Source organism: Erythranthe guttata, chromosome 2, assembly GCF_056151865.1.
Source record: "Erythranthe guttata isolate IM_541 chromosome 2, IM_541, whole genome shotgun sequence".
Classification (NCBI taxonomy): Eukaryota; Viridiplantae; Streptophyta; class Magnoliopsida; order Lamiales; family Phrymaceae; genus Erythranthe; species Erythranthe guttata.
Window position 1 is genome coordinate 8,990,208 of NC_142534.1, and position 14,768 is coordinate 9,004,975.

The 14,768-nt window shown below is 34.0% G+C and overlaps 1 long non-coding RNA gene across 1 annotated transcript; it reads right to left on the reverse strand.

Annotated features, from left to right (window-relative positions):
* Positions 1-12,782: 12,782 nt before the first annotated feature.
* On the reverse strand, positions 12,783-13,895 carry LOC105976312 (uncharacterized). The gene is made up of 2 exons (XR_001174441.2): positions 13,674-13,895; positions 12,783-13,129 (listed from the first exon to the last, which is right to left on the reverse strand). It is a non-coding gene; the product is annotated as an uncharacterized LOC105976312 (long non-coding RNA).
* Positions 13,896-14,768: the final 873 nt, after the last annotated feature.

Sequence of the window (14,768 nt, forward strand, 5' to 3'; positions counted from 1 at the left end):
GCTTCGAGCTAAGCATTATTCATCTTCTTATGGAATTAGCTTGTGTTAAGCATTCTTACGTTCCGTTTGGCATTAGCTTTAAGCTAAGCATTATTACCTTTCTTTTGATATTAGCTTCGACCTAAGTATTATTCCGCTCCTTATGGGATTACCTTGTGCTATGCATTCTTACATTCCTTTTAGGCATTAGCTTCGAGCTAAGCATTATTCCTCTCATTTTGGAATTTGCTTGGGCTAAGATTCTTACTTTTCTTTTGGCATTAGCTTCGAGCTAAGCATTATTCTTCTTCTTATGGAACTTCGTTGTGCTAAGCATTTTACTTTCCTTTTGGCATTAGCTTCGAGCTAAGCATTATTCCTCTCCTTAATGAATTAGCTTTTGTTAAGCATTCATACTTTCCTTTGGGCATTTGGTTCGAGCTAAGCATTATTCCTCTTCTTATGGAATTAGCTTGTGTTAAGCATTGTTACTTTCCTTTTAGCCTTAGCTTCGAGCTAAACGTTATTCCTCTTCTTATGGAATTAGCTTATGCAAAGCATTCTTACTTTCTGTTTGGCATTAGCTTCGAGCTAAGCATTCTTACATGTTGGGGATCGGGCACGTGTACGCAGCGGAATACAATTTTTATTTTTATTTTTTTATATAAAATAATTTATATAAACAAACACATGTACAATAATTACAATTAATTGCGTACCTTTTCGCTTCCAATCACCGACAAACATGCTCTCATATATAATTAATTTAAATGACATAAATTAAATCATCATAGCATGCTCGGGAAATTAAATCAAATAATTAACATGCTCAATGAACGATTCACATAAACACATAATCGAACATATAGATTCATGTGATTCAATAATCAATTAACATACATTAATCTCAATTAATATAAATTAATTAATACATTTCTATTAATTAGGGAAAACTCGAGAAGATGGCTAGCTGCTCTTCCCACTCCTATTGATCCAACCTGTTTGCTGATCTGAAATTACAACCTTGCTTCGACTTCAATATCTCCATTCTTATTTACGGGGTGGACAATTCCTTCAAAAAAAAATGTATCTTTAAGAGTCTTCAAGCTTCTTTCACCATTTCACGGCGATCCGATCACCGGTTGATTTATGGCGAATTTTCTCGTTGGACTGCGCAGAAAATCCGAGAGCAGTTTTTTAGAATTGCCTTTTCGCATCACCGGCTTGTGGCGGCGCGTTGGGGCGCATGGGGACGACCCTGGTGGCGGCGTTGGCGGGTAATATTCCTCCTCTTAGGTTTCACCTCGTATATTCAATATACTATCCACACAGCACTAGATACGTGATAGGCTAAGGACAACGAAGAAGAACGAAGGGAAAATGAAGATGCCGATGCGGCGGCGACTGGCGGCGGCGCGGCGCGGTGGCTAGTGGCGGAGGTAGGGTTTCGGCTACAAGGTGGACGGCCGTGGGTGGAGAAGCTAGGGTTTCAAGATTACGTTTCGTAATAATTCGTGTGTCTTTCACAAGACATATAAATCCTATTTATATGCTCCTTGTGAAAACCCTAACAGGCCTTAAGTTGGGCTAGGCCCAACAGAAATGCTCGCAAAAATAAAACAATTATATTTTGACAACGAGCACAAAATCTCGTCGATACGAGTACTACGTTTCAATTTACCAATTTCCGAAATTGGAAACCCTAATTTAGGACTTGCCAAATCGGGAAACTTCCCAATATAGAAAGTTCACTAAATTTCCGTCGGATTCTTTTTTCCTCTACTTATTCTCATCCGTAATTAATAATTACGAATGTTGGATTCAATCACATTGACTTCCAATTACACTAAGATTAACTAATTAATCTTAGCTCGTTGCATTAAGGATCTCAAGTACACGAGCAGTGTGACCCTCGATGGTTCAGGTGTAAGCTAGCCGTGGGCCCACAACCCATTGTGGTTTAAACTCGTCCCTAGAGTTACAATTAAGTTGAATCTAGTTTCAACTTAACTACCCAACGAATCAAGATTGGCGTCTAGCAACTACGCGTCATGATTCCTTAGATACAAATGAAGTGCCTGCAAGAACCTTGTGATATAGTTAACGTACAGTACGATCCCTTCGATATATATATCACGATTGAACTAGAGGCATTGGTTCGTCGAGACCTCTTTATGAGTTCAATAACTGTGTGGAAGTTCTTGATTATATAATCCATTCGTGTTTGACTTAGAGAAACACATTTCTCTAATCACGACACTTTCAGCTGTGGCCACAGACTTCATGGATTATAAATCACAAGAACACACAGGATCTCCATGACTACTCAAGCGATCGAATCTCCTACTACAATGCACAGACCTCCCACTAGATTTCAGACTGCATGAACACTGTCCCTTGGGACGGTCCTCGGTGGAACTCAGGGACAGGTCACGATACAGATGGTCCTCTACTGCAGTCACGGTGATTTCTGGGTCTTAAGGATTAATGGTGTACAACTATATCATAGAAACCTCTACTCGATTATTGGGAACCACTTAGAGATGTCTTGATTAAGGGAGTTCAGTGAACTCATCAACTTATGAGCACCAACTTATGTATGCCGATGTCACAACATCGTTAACTGATGAGACTCAGTACACATACACTAAGTGCTAGTCTCGAATGGGAAAGGCCGATATCCTCATTAGTGGCGTAACCCGTTGACTAGGAACCATGTTTAACAGTTACTACACTTAACTTAATAATCTCACGATTCTACTAGATCTATTTATAGTAATTAAGTAACTGTAAGGACTATATCTATTCTTATGCAAGGGACAAAGATATAGAATGCCAAAAGGGGTATTTATCATTAATACGAAATAGATTATTTACGAGTAGCGTGAGAAAACACAACAACTAGTTGGCTCTTTGGTCACCTACTCTAACATTAGCTTCGAGCTAAGTATTACTCTGCTCCTTATGGAATTGGCTTGCGCTATGCATTCTTACTTCCCTTTTGGGCATTAGCTTCGAGCTAAGCATTATTCCTCTCCTTATGGAATAAGCTTGTGCTAAGACTTCTTACTATTGTTATGGCATTAGCTTCAAGCTAAGCATTATTCATCTTTTATATATTTATGTTTATTTATATATTTATTTATTTTTTCTAAGTTTTTTTTTTTTTTTTTATTCATATATTTTTTTTTTTTTTTGTATTTTTTTCCTTATGGAATTAGCTTGGGCTAAGCATTCTTACTTTCCGTTTGGCATTAGCTACGAGCTAAGCATTCTTATTTTCCTATTAGCATCAGCTTCGAGCTCAGTATTATTACTTTCCGATTGCCATTAGCTTTGAGCTAAACATTGTTCATCTCCTTATGGAATTTGCTTGTACTAAGCATTCTTACGATTCTTTTGGCATTAGCTTCGAGCTAAGCATTCTTCATCTTCTTATGGAATTTTCTTTTGCCAAGCATTCATACCTTAATTTTGGCTTCAGTGTCGAGCTAAGCATTATTACTTTCCTTTTGCCATTAGCTTTGAGCTAAGCATTGTTCCTCTCCTTATGGAATTTGTTTGTGCTAAGTATTCTTCTTCTCCTTATGGAATTAGCTTCGTGCTAAGCAATATTCCTCTCCTTACGGAATAAGCTTGTCATAACCATTCTTATTTCCTTTTGGCATTAGCTTTTAGCTAAGCATTCTTACATTCCATTTGGCATTAGCTTTGAGCTAAGTATTATTCCTTTCTATATGGAATTTGCTTGGGATAAACATTCTTTCTTTCCTTTTCGCATTAGCTTCGAGCTAAGTATTCTTAGTTTCCTATTGGCATTAGCTTCGAGCTAAGCATTATTCCTCTCCATAAGGAATTAGCTTGTGTTAAGCATTCTTACTTTCCTTTTGGCATTAGCTTCGAGCTAAGCATTATTCCTCTTCTTTTAGAATTAGCTTGTGCTAAGCATTCGTACTTTCCTTTTAACATTAGCTTCGAGCTAAGTATTTTTCCTCTTCTTATTGAATTAACTTTTGCCAAGTATTCTTACCTTCATTTTGGCGTCAGTGTCGAGCTAAGCATTATATTAGTTTCCTTTTGGCATTAGCTTCGAGCTAAACATTCTTCCTCTCCTTATGGAATTAGCTTGTGCTAAGCATTCTTATTACCGTTTGGCAGTAGCTTCGAGCTAAGTATTGTTGTTCTTTTTATGAAATTATCTTTTTATTTTTATTTATTTATTTTTTATATTTTTTTTTATTTTTTATTTTTAATTATATTTTGTATTTTTTTTTATGGAATTAGATTGGGCTAAGCATTCTTACTTTCGTTTTGGCATTAGCTCCGAGCTTAGTATTATACTTTCCCATTAACATTATTTTTTAGCTAAACATTGTTCCTCTCCTTGATGAATTAGCTTGTGCTAAGCATTCTTATATTCCTTTTGACATTAGCTTCAAGCTAAGCATATCTACTTTCCTTTTGGCATTGGCTTAAAGCTAAGTATTATTCCGCTCCTTATGGAATTAATTTGTGCTATGCATTCTTACTTTCCTTTTGGGCATTAGCTTCGCGCTAAGCATTTTCCTCTGCTCATGGATCTAGCATGTACTAAGCATTGTAACTTTCGTTTTGGCATTAGCTTCGAGCTAAGCATGAGTCCTCTTCACATCGAATATGTTTATTTATTTATTAATATATTTATTTTATTTTTTTGTATTTTCTTATGGAATGAGCTTGTGCTAAGCATTCTTACTTTCCGTTTGGCATTAGCTACGAGCTAAGCATTCTTCATCTCCTTATGGAATTAGCTTGTGCTAAGCATTCTTATTTCCATTTGGCATTAGCTTGTGTTTAGCATTCTTTCTTCCGTTTTGGCATTACCTTCGAGCTAAGCCTTATTTCTCTTCTTATGGAATTAGTTTTTATTTATTTATATATCTTATTTATTTATTTACTTACTTATTAAATAATTATTGCTTAATTTATTTTTTTTTATTACTATTTATATATATATATATATATATATATATATATATATATATATATATATATATATATATATATATATATATATATATATATATATATATATATATATATATATATATGTATATATAGTTTTTTTAATATAATTTTTTTATTATTTCACTTATGGTACTAGCTTGTGCTCAACATTCTTACTTTCCGCTTGGCATTAGCTTCGAGCTAAGAATTCTCCCTCTCCTTATGGAATTAGCTTGTGCAAAGAATTCTTATTTCCTTTTGGCATTAGCTTTGAGCTAAGCATTCTTACTTTCTTTTTGGCATTAGCTTTGAGCTAAGCATTATCCATCTTCTTATGGAATTTGCTTGTGCTAATCATAATTACTTTCCTATTGGCATTAGCTGCGAGCTAAGAATTATTCCTCTCCTTAAGGAATTAGCTTTTGTTAAGCATTCTTACTTTGATTTTGGCATTAGCTTTGAGCTAAGCATTAGTCCTCCTCTTATCGAATTAGTTTTTTTAATTATTTATTTGTTTATTTATTTTTATTTCATTTTATTTAACTACATATTTTTTTATTTTTTTATTTTCTTATGGAATTAGCGTGTGCTAAGCATTCTAACTTTTGTTTCGCATTAGCTTCGAGCTAAGCATTCTTCCTCTCCTTATTGAATGAGCTTGTGCTAAGCACTCTTATTTCCTTTTAGCATTAGCTTTGAGCTAAACATTATTACTTTCCTTTTGGAATTTGGTTGGCCAAAGCATTCTTACTTTCATTTTGGCATTAGCTTCGAGCTTTGTATTCATACTTTTGTTTTTGCATTAGCTTCGAGCTAGGCATTATTCCTCTCCTTAAGGAATTAGCTTGTGTGAAGCATTCTTACTTTATTTTTGGCATTAGCTTCGAGCTAACCATTATTCCTCTTCTTATGGAATTAGCTTGTGCTAGCATTCTTACTTTCCTTTTAGCATTAGCTTCGAGCTAAGAATTATTCATCTTCTTATGGAATTAGCTTATGCTAAGCATTCTTACTTTCCGTTTCGCATTAGCATTGAGCTAAGCATTATTATCTTCCTTTTGGCATTAGCTTCGATCTAAGCATTATTCCGCTCCTTATGGAATTAACTTGTGCTATGCATTCTTACTTTCCTTTTGGCATTAGCTTCGAGCTAAGCATTATTCCTATCCTTAATGAATTAGCTTCTCTTAAGCATTCTTACTTTCCTTTGGGCATTAGGTTCGAGCTAAGCATTATTCCTCTTCATATGAAATTAGCTTGTTTAAGCATTGTTACTTTCCTTTTAGCATTAGCTTTGACCTAAGAATTATTCCTCTTTTTATGGAATTAGCTTGTGCTAAGCATTATTACTTTCTGTTTGGCATTAGCTTCGAGCTAAGCATTCTTACCTTCCTTTTGGCAATAGCTTCTAGCTATAAGTATTATTCGCTCCTTATGGAATTAGCTTGTGCTATGCATTCTTACTTCCCTCGTGGGCATTAGCTTCGAGCCACGCATTATTCCTCTTCTTATGGAATTAGCTTGTGCTACGATTTCTTTCTTTTATTTAGGAATTAGCTTCGAGCTAAGCATTGTTATTCCTCTTCTTATGAAATTAGCCTTTTATGTTTATTTATATATTTATTTATTTTTTATATATTTATTTTATTTTTATTTTTTTATTCATATTTTGTTTTTTTTTTTTTTTTTTTCCTATGGAATTAGCTTGGGCGAAGCATTTGTACATTTCGTTTGGCATTAGCTACGAGCTAAGCATTCTTATTTTCCTATTTGCATCAACTTCGAGCTTAGTATTGTTAATTTTCGATTGCCATTAGCTTTGAGCTAAACAATGTTCATCTGCTTATGGAATTGGCTTGTGCTAAGCATTCTTACGTTTCTTTTGGCATTAGCTTCGAGCTAAGCATTCTTTCTCTTCTTATGGAATTTTATTTTGTCAAGCATTCTTACGTTCATTTTGGCTTCAGTGTCGAGCTAAGCATTATTACTTTCCTTTTGGCATTAGCTTTGAGCTACGCATTGTTTCTCTCCAATGGAATTCGCTTGGGCTAAGTATTCTTCCTCTCCTCATGGAATTAGCTTCGTGCTAAACATTATTCCTCTCCTTACGGAATAAGTTTGTCATAAGCATTCTTATTTCCTTTTGGCATTAGCTTCCAGCTAAGTATTCTTAGTTTCCTATTGGCATTAGCTTCGAGCTAAGCATTATTCATCTCCTTTAGGAATTAGCTTGTGTTAAGCATTCTTACTTTCCTTTTGGCATTAGCTTCGAGCTTAGCATTATTCCTCTTCTTTTAGAATTAGCTTGTGCAAAGCATTCTTACTTTCCATTTAGCATTAGCTTCGAGCTAAGCATTTTTCTTCTTCTTATGGAAGTAACTTTTGCCAAGCATTCTTACTCTCCTTTTGGCTTTAGCTTCAAGATATGCATTATTAGTTTGCTTTTGGCATTAGCTTCGAGCTAAACATTCTTCCTTTCCTTATGAAATTAGGTTGTGCTAAGCATTATAATTTCCTTTTGGCAGTAGCTTCGAGCTAAGTATTGTTATTCTTCTTATGAAATTATCTTTTTATGTTTATTTATTTACTTATTTATTTTTTTTATTTTACTTTATTTTTTTATTTTTAATTATATATATGTTTTTTTCTTATGGAATTAGCTTGGGCTAAGCATTCTTACTTTCGTTTTGGCATTAGCTCCGAACTTAGTATTATTACTTTCCCATTGACATTATCTTTGAGCTAAAAATTGGTCCTATCGTTAATGAATTAGCTTGTGCTAAGCATTCTTACATGCCTTTTGACATTAGCTTCAAGCTAAGCATTTCTACTTTCCTTTTGGCATTTGCTTAAAGCTTACTATTATTCCGCTCCTTATGGAATTAATTTGTGCTATGCATTCTTACTTTCCTTTTTGGCATTAGCATCGAGCTAAGCATTTTCCTCTACTCATGGATCTTGCATGTACTAAGCATTGTAACTTTCGTTTTGGCATTAGCTTCGAGCTAAGCATGAGTCCTCTTCTTATCGAATTAGTTTATTTATTTATTAATATATTTTTATTTTTGTTTTTGTATTTTCTTATGGAATGAGCTTGTGCTAAGCATTCTTACTTTCCGTTTGGCATTAGCTACGAGCTAAGCATTCTTTCTCTCCTCATGGAATTATCTTGTGCTAAGCATTCTTTTTTCCTTTTAGCATTAGCTTGTGTTTACCATTCTTACTTCCGTTTTGGCATTAGCTTCGAGCTAAGCCTTATTTCTCTTCTTATAGACTTGGTTTTTATTTATTTATTTATCTTATTTATTAATTTATTTATTTATTCACTTATTAATTAATTATTTATTAATTCATTTATTTTATTATTATTTTTATTTATTATTTATATTTTATTTTTATTTTTTTTATTTTATTTTTTATTTTTTTTATTTAATTGTTTTATTATTTTTCTTATGGAACTAGTTGTGCTCAGCATTCTTACTTTCCGTTTGGCAATAACTTCGAGCTAAGCATTCTCCTTCTCCTTATGGAATTAGTTTGTGCAAAGCATTCTTATTTCCTTTTGGCATTGGCTTTGAGATAAGCATTCTTACTTTCCTTTTGGCATTAACTTTGAGCTTTGCACTATCCATCTTCATATGGAATTTGCTTGTGCTAATCATTCTTACTTTCTTATTGGCATTAGCTGCGAGCTAAGCATTATTCCTCTCCTTAAGGAATTAGCTTGTGTTAATCATTCTTAGTTTCCTTTTGGCATTAGCTTTGAGCTAAGCATTATTCCACTCCTTAGGTAATTAGCTTCGGCTAAGCATTCTTACTTTCCTTTTGGCATTAGCTTCGAGCTAAGTATTCTTACTTTCCTTTTGAATCTAGCATGTTCTAAGCATTCACTTTCATTTTGGCATTAGCTTCGAGCTAAGCATTAGTCCTCTTCTTATCGAATTAGTTTTTTTAATTGTTTATTTATTTATTTATTTATTTTTATTTCATTTTATTTTACTACATATTTTTTTACTTTTTTATTTCCTTTTGGAATAAGCTTGTGCTAAGCATTCTAACTTCTTATTGGCATAAGGTTCGAGCCAAGCATTCTTCCTCTTCTTATGGATTTAGCTTGTGCGAAGCATTCTTATTTCCTTTAAGCATTAGCTTTGAGCTAAGCATTATTACATTCCTTTTGGAATTTGCTTTCTTAAGCATTTTTACTTTCATTTTGGCATTAGCTTCGAGCTATGTATTCTTACTTTCGTTTTGGCATTAGCTTGGAACTATGCATTATTCGTCTCCTGAAGGAATTAGCTTGTGTTAAGCATTCTTACATTCCTTTTGGCATTAGCTTCGAGCTAACTATTATTCCTCTTCTTATGGAATTAGCTTGTGCTAACCATTCTTACTCTCCTTTAAGCATTAGCTTCGAGCTTAGCATTATTCATCTTCTTATGGAATTAGCTTGTGCTAAGCATTCTTACTTTCCGTTTGGCATTAGGTTTGAGCTAAGCATTATTACCTCCCTTTTGGCATTAGCTTCGACCTAAGTATTATTTCGCTCCTTATGGAATTAGCTTGTTCTATGCATTCTTACTTTCCTTTTGCGCATTAACTTCGAGCGAAGCATTATTCCTCTCCTTTTTGAATTTGCTTGGGCTAAGCTGTAACACCCCGCATTTTCAGTAAAACAATATTATTTTATTTTACCACCTTTATGTGCATATTTGTGAAATTAGAATTTATAATAATTCTTGCATGATTAGTATTTACGTGAATTAGGTAATTATGTGAACTATATGACTATGTGAATTATGGTGTGAATTATGTGATTATGTGAATTATGTGATTTCGTGAATTATGTGCTTAGGAAATGTTTCGAGATATTATGTCGAAATAAATTATTTTTCATGAACTAGGATTTTATTCTTGCACATGAATTTTAATAAGCATTTCATATGCATGCACAAAATTTTAGAAAATAAATTTCTCATGCATTAGAGGATATTTAATTAGTGTTGAAAATTAGAAAATCCTCCCCTCATTTTTCTTGAATTTTGGGACATCACACACACACACACACACACACACACACACACACACACACACACACACACACACACACATACAAGATTTAAAAAATTGCATATTAATTAGGAAAAGACATGCATTAGTGTGGTTGTACTTTGAGTATATACTAAAATACCCAAGCCTAGTCCCCTACTCTATAGACTAGGCATACTTTTCACTCCACTTTAAGTAAGACCAAAGGTCTTTCTTCTTATCCCTTCCTTCTTCATTTCGGCAGCCACACCCCCACCACCATAGCCTACATTTTCTCAAGCTAGAACCATCCAAGAACCACCACCACTCTCATTTTTTAAAATTGCAAAATCACCCCCACAAAAAATGTGTTTCCCTTTTTTCTCCATTGGCTTTGAACTCTCCAAAAACTCTATAAATACCTCCAATGTCCAAGATCAAAATGCACTCTCAAACTCCACTCTTACCATCTTGAAGTTAAAAGTATCCTTCTATTTCAATAGAAGAAGAATTTTTGGCCAAGGCTAAGTAAGCTTCTTCTTCCTCTTCTTTTTCTTTTTCTTTCGAAAAGAGCCAAGCTCTTCTTCATCCAAGTTCTTCTTGTTCTTATTGTTCTTCTTATTATCTTAATATATAATCTAAATCTTAATTTCTTCTTCTATTAGAGAGAAAAGAGCTAACAAATCCTTTCCCTAAAGAGTAGAGGTGAGAATTCTTGAATTCTTGCTCAAACATGCAACACCACTAGTATTTTCGGTTTTTATGTGATTTATTTGTTGATTCTTGCATATTATGTGATTATATGGTTTAGATGATGATTGCATGTTAGTGTTTTGAAAATATAACTTTGTTCTTAAAGTTTTATGTTTTTTTGAAAATTTGGGGAAAACCTCTTAAATTGCTTATTTGGCTTTACTTAGTGCCTTGCATGTGTTATTCTAGAGTTTGATTGTTGAAAAGAAAATGAATTTTTGGCCTAGCCATGAAACTTTCGGATTTTTGGGGGAAAAAATGCTTAAATTGCTTATTTGGCTTAATTAGTAGCTTGCATGTGTTAATCTAGTGTTTGATTGTGGATTTGTGAAAAGAAATTGATTTTTGGCTTAGCTATGGAACTTTCGAATTTTTGAGGTAAAATGCTTAAAATTGCTTATTTGGTTTATTTGCTATCTTGCATGTGTTGATGTTGTGTTGATTGTTGTTTTAAGGCCTTAAATGTTAAGGTTTGGTGATTGATTGTTGATCTAAGGTCTTGCATGTTAAGGTCTAGTGATTGAGGGTTGATCTAAAGCCTCGCATGTTACGATCTAGTGTTTCTATGAAAAATGATGAAAGAACTAAGAATTTGTGCTAACTTGATTTAAAATACTCTTGCATGTGAACATCTATTCTATTTACTTGAATAAATGTAAAGATGGAAGTCTTGAATTTTATTCTTTTAAAAATGCTAGGTTTAATGAACTTTTGATGTTAGATTATCCTTGCATGTTAAAATTTTGGTTACTTTTATGTTTTTATGGCTAAATTATTTTGTGAAACTTTATTTGTAATTTTCTATGTGCTCTTGCTTGCTTATGTGTTAATCATTGGGTGTGAGGATCAGAGAAGGGTAAGTAGAAGGGTGCATGTGTGGGTGCATTAGTGTCATGAATTTTTAAAAAGTAAAATATGATGGAAAGTCTTTCGAGGTTACGGTAAATATCCCGGGTACGCCGAGTCGGTACCGTAGGGCCTAGTGGTGGTTTGATTCCACGTAGATAGACGGATTGGAAAAATATGAGGTTATTTACCGGGAACTTAGATTGATTCTTTCGACGGATTCCCGATGATTTTTCATGTCATGCATGTGGCATTACGGTGTTGAGGATATAGATGGGAAAATCTCACTCTATGGTCTTGGGATCGTAGGGTTATAAAGGTGGGAGATTCTCATTCTATAATCATCAATACGTTTCATGGCATAAAAGGTGGGATATTCTCGCTCTATGGTCTTGGGATCATAGGGTTATAAAAGTGGGAATTTATCTCACTCTATGCGTGTGACAATTATGTGATGAAGAACTCCGACGAAAAAGGGAAGTATATGATTGTTTTAATCTATGTTGCATGTCCATGTATAATATATATTTATGTATATATATGTATGATCTATGTGTTATGTGTATTCGATAATACTTCAAGATTCTCATTGAGTCCCCAAAGGCTCATATAGGTGTTGTATGTTTGTAGGTATACCCGATATGGAGCCCGAGGAGTGAAGTTGGGAATCGAGTTCGAGAATCGGAGGGAGATTGTATGGAGGGGTTGTGGATTGTGTTGGCTCTTAACTTTGTTATGTGGTTTTATTTGTATAATATGCTTGTAAACACTTTTGATACGGTTTTAGGTATTTTCTACCATTCGCTTCCTCCGATCAGTGGAAATTATTAAAAGACAATATGTGTAATAGTAATTAGGATTACCCTCTTTTGGATATTTAATCGGTAATCCGTAGTATTTTGTAAGAGAAAGCGAATTTTTATTATCTATATGCATGTACGCTTTTCGGCTAGTAATTTCTTCGTGTTTTGCCTCGATGTTTGAAAATTATTTTCATATAGGTGCTCTGCTTAGAAAATATGCAATGCTAGGAGTCTATGTATCTCTCTGTTATCATCATTTTGATAGGTCGTTTGTATGATTTGGGTAAGTATTTAATTAGTTATGATTTATTTCTCACTACTGCACAAAAACAGGGTCATTCGGGTGTTTTCTGTTATAACTAGAGTTTACTCACGGAAATGACTTGTTTTGTAACGCCCCACAACCTAACAGCAGAATCCAATCGGATCACCACCATTAAGTTAGGGATGCTAACCTTTTTATATACACTTAAACATTATGGTTTTAATACAAAAATAAGTTATATGCTTTGAAAAGAAATCAAACTTTGTACTTTCTCAAAATCTGTACATATACATATATAAATATTTAATGTTTACAAAATTACATTGTACAAAAACAATAATAGAGCGGCTAACAAAATTAAATCAGAGTTTCTAGCTCGGCTACAAAAATGGCTCGAAGCATGGCATATGAACAAATCTCTGTCTGGCCGCTCTTGGCTAGGTCAACTTCTAAACATGTACATCATTACCTGCATCATAAGAACCTAATGAGCTAATGGCTCAGCAAGTTGAAACTGATGTAATAGCAATATATCACATAACACGTTATTCATTCAATATGTACAATATCACATCTATGACTTTGTTTGTGATCCTTTTCTTTGAAATCCTTCTCTTTATCGGGTAACCTTGAAGTGTGGTACTTGACTGATAGCAATAGGCTTTCGTTTTCGGAACCTGTTCATCATATTTGGCCAATAGATAATACGGGGTTTCCATACCGGCCTTTCGACCTCAGGTATTAGCCGTATTTCATTTCATTAATTGTGGGTTTTCCATACTGGTCTTTCCACCTCAGGTATTTGCCACCATGTGTTGGGTCCGCTGGTTCCTCCCGTGTCCCTTGCCTACTCGACCATCAATCAAGTACCATACTCCCATTTTCAAAACATATTCTTTCATATCACTATGACCCATCAATCATTCAAACATCATGGAGAACACGTAGCAAAAGTCACATTAAAGCACACATAATTAGGTTCTTATGATGAACAAATGAAAGCTTCAACTTACCTCAAGCCCAATATGGTCTATGAAGTGAAAAGATCAGTCTCATATAGGTTGTGCTAGAGTCCTTGATTATAGATGAATTCAAACTTCAAAACGTAGGATTTTCAGCTAGAAAAGGTGCAGAACTTGTTCTAGCACTACTTCTATGAGTTCTTATGATTGATGTTCTCTTATGTGAATATGGAAGTGAAGAAAAATCAAGAGAAGCTTAAGGAAATAGGTCTGGTCGGTTTTTGGAATAAGACAAGTGAAATGAAGACCAAAACACAAAGTCTTCACTTATCTACCCATTCCCAACAAGGCCAAATGGAGGATGATGATTGGAAGGCTTATATTTGCTGGATTCTTGTGGTTCCTCCACGTTTTTCTAGCTTGAGATAAGATATGGGCTGATGCTTACTCATTATAATCAAGTGTAAACAATTTGAGAATGGTCTTGTGCAACCTAGTCAACCAACCAATCAAATTGCACCCTTTTGCATACTTTTGGTTTTAGTCTAATATGAGTTACTTCAAGTAATTACATATGTAATTAATCATATTAAAATGTAATTAAAATGCAAAACTGCAATTAAGACAAATATATTAGCGTTTAGCACATTGATCCCTTCTTAACCGAGAAACTGAGCTTCTCACTACAATAAATCACTTAAGTCTCATGTTAAATAATAAAATAGGAGTTCAATAACATGTATCATGTATCAGCACATTTTAAGAAAAGTATTCGATCACGGATTAAAACACAATTAAGGCACATGTGTAGCAAGTAGTCGTGATCATGCATCATGAATAATGATTTATAAATACATGCATTGATGCAACATGCTTATTATTGGCCATGTATGGATGATTGGGCATTACAATCCTTCCCTCCTTATAAAATTTCGCCCTCGAAATTTGACATACCGAACAATTCTGGATATTTGCTATGCATTTCTTCCTCTCTTTCCCATGTGGCTTCTTCAATAGATTGATTTCTCCACAATACCTTAACTAATGGAATCTTTTTATTTCTCAGTTCCTTGACTTTTTGATCAAGAATTTGAATTGGTTTCTCTTCATAAGACAAATCTGCAGAAAACTCCAACGGTTCATAAC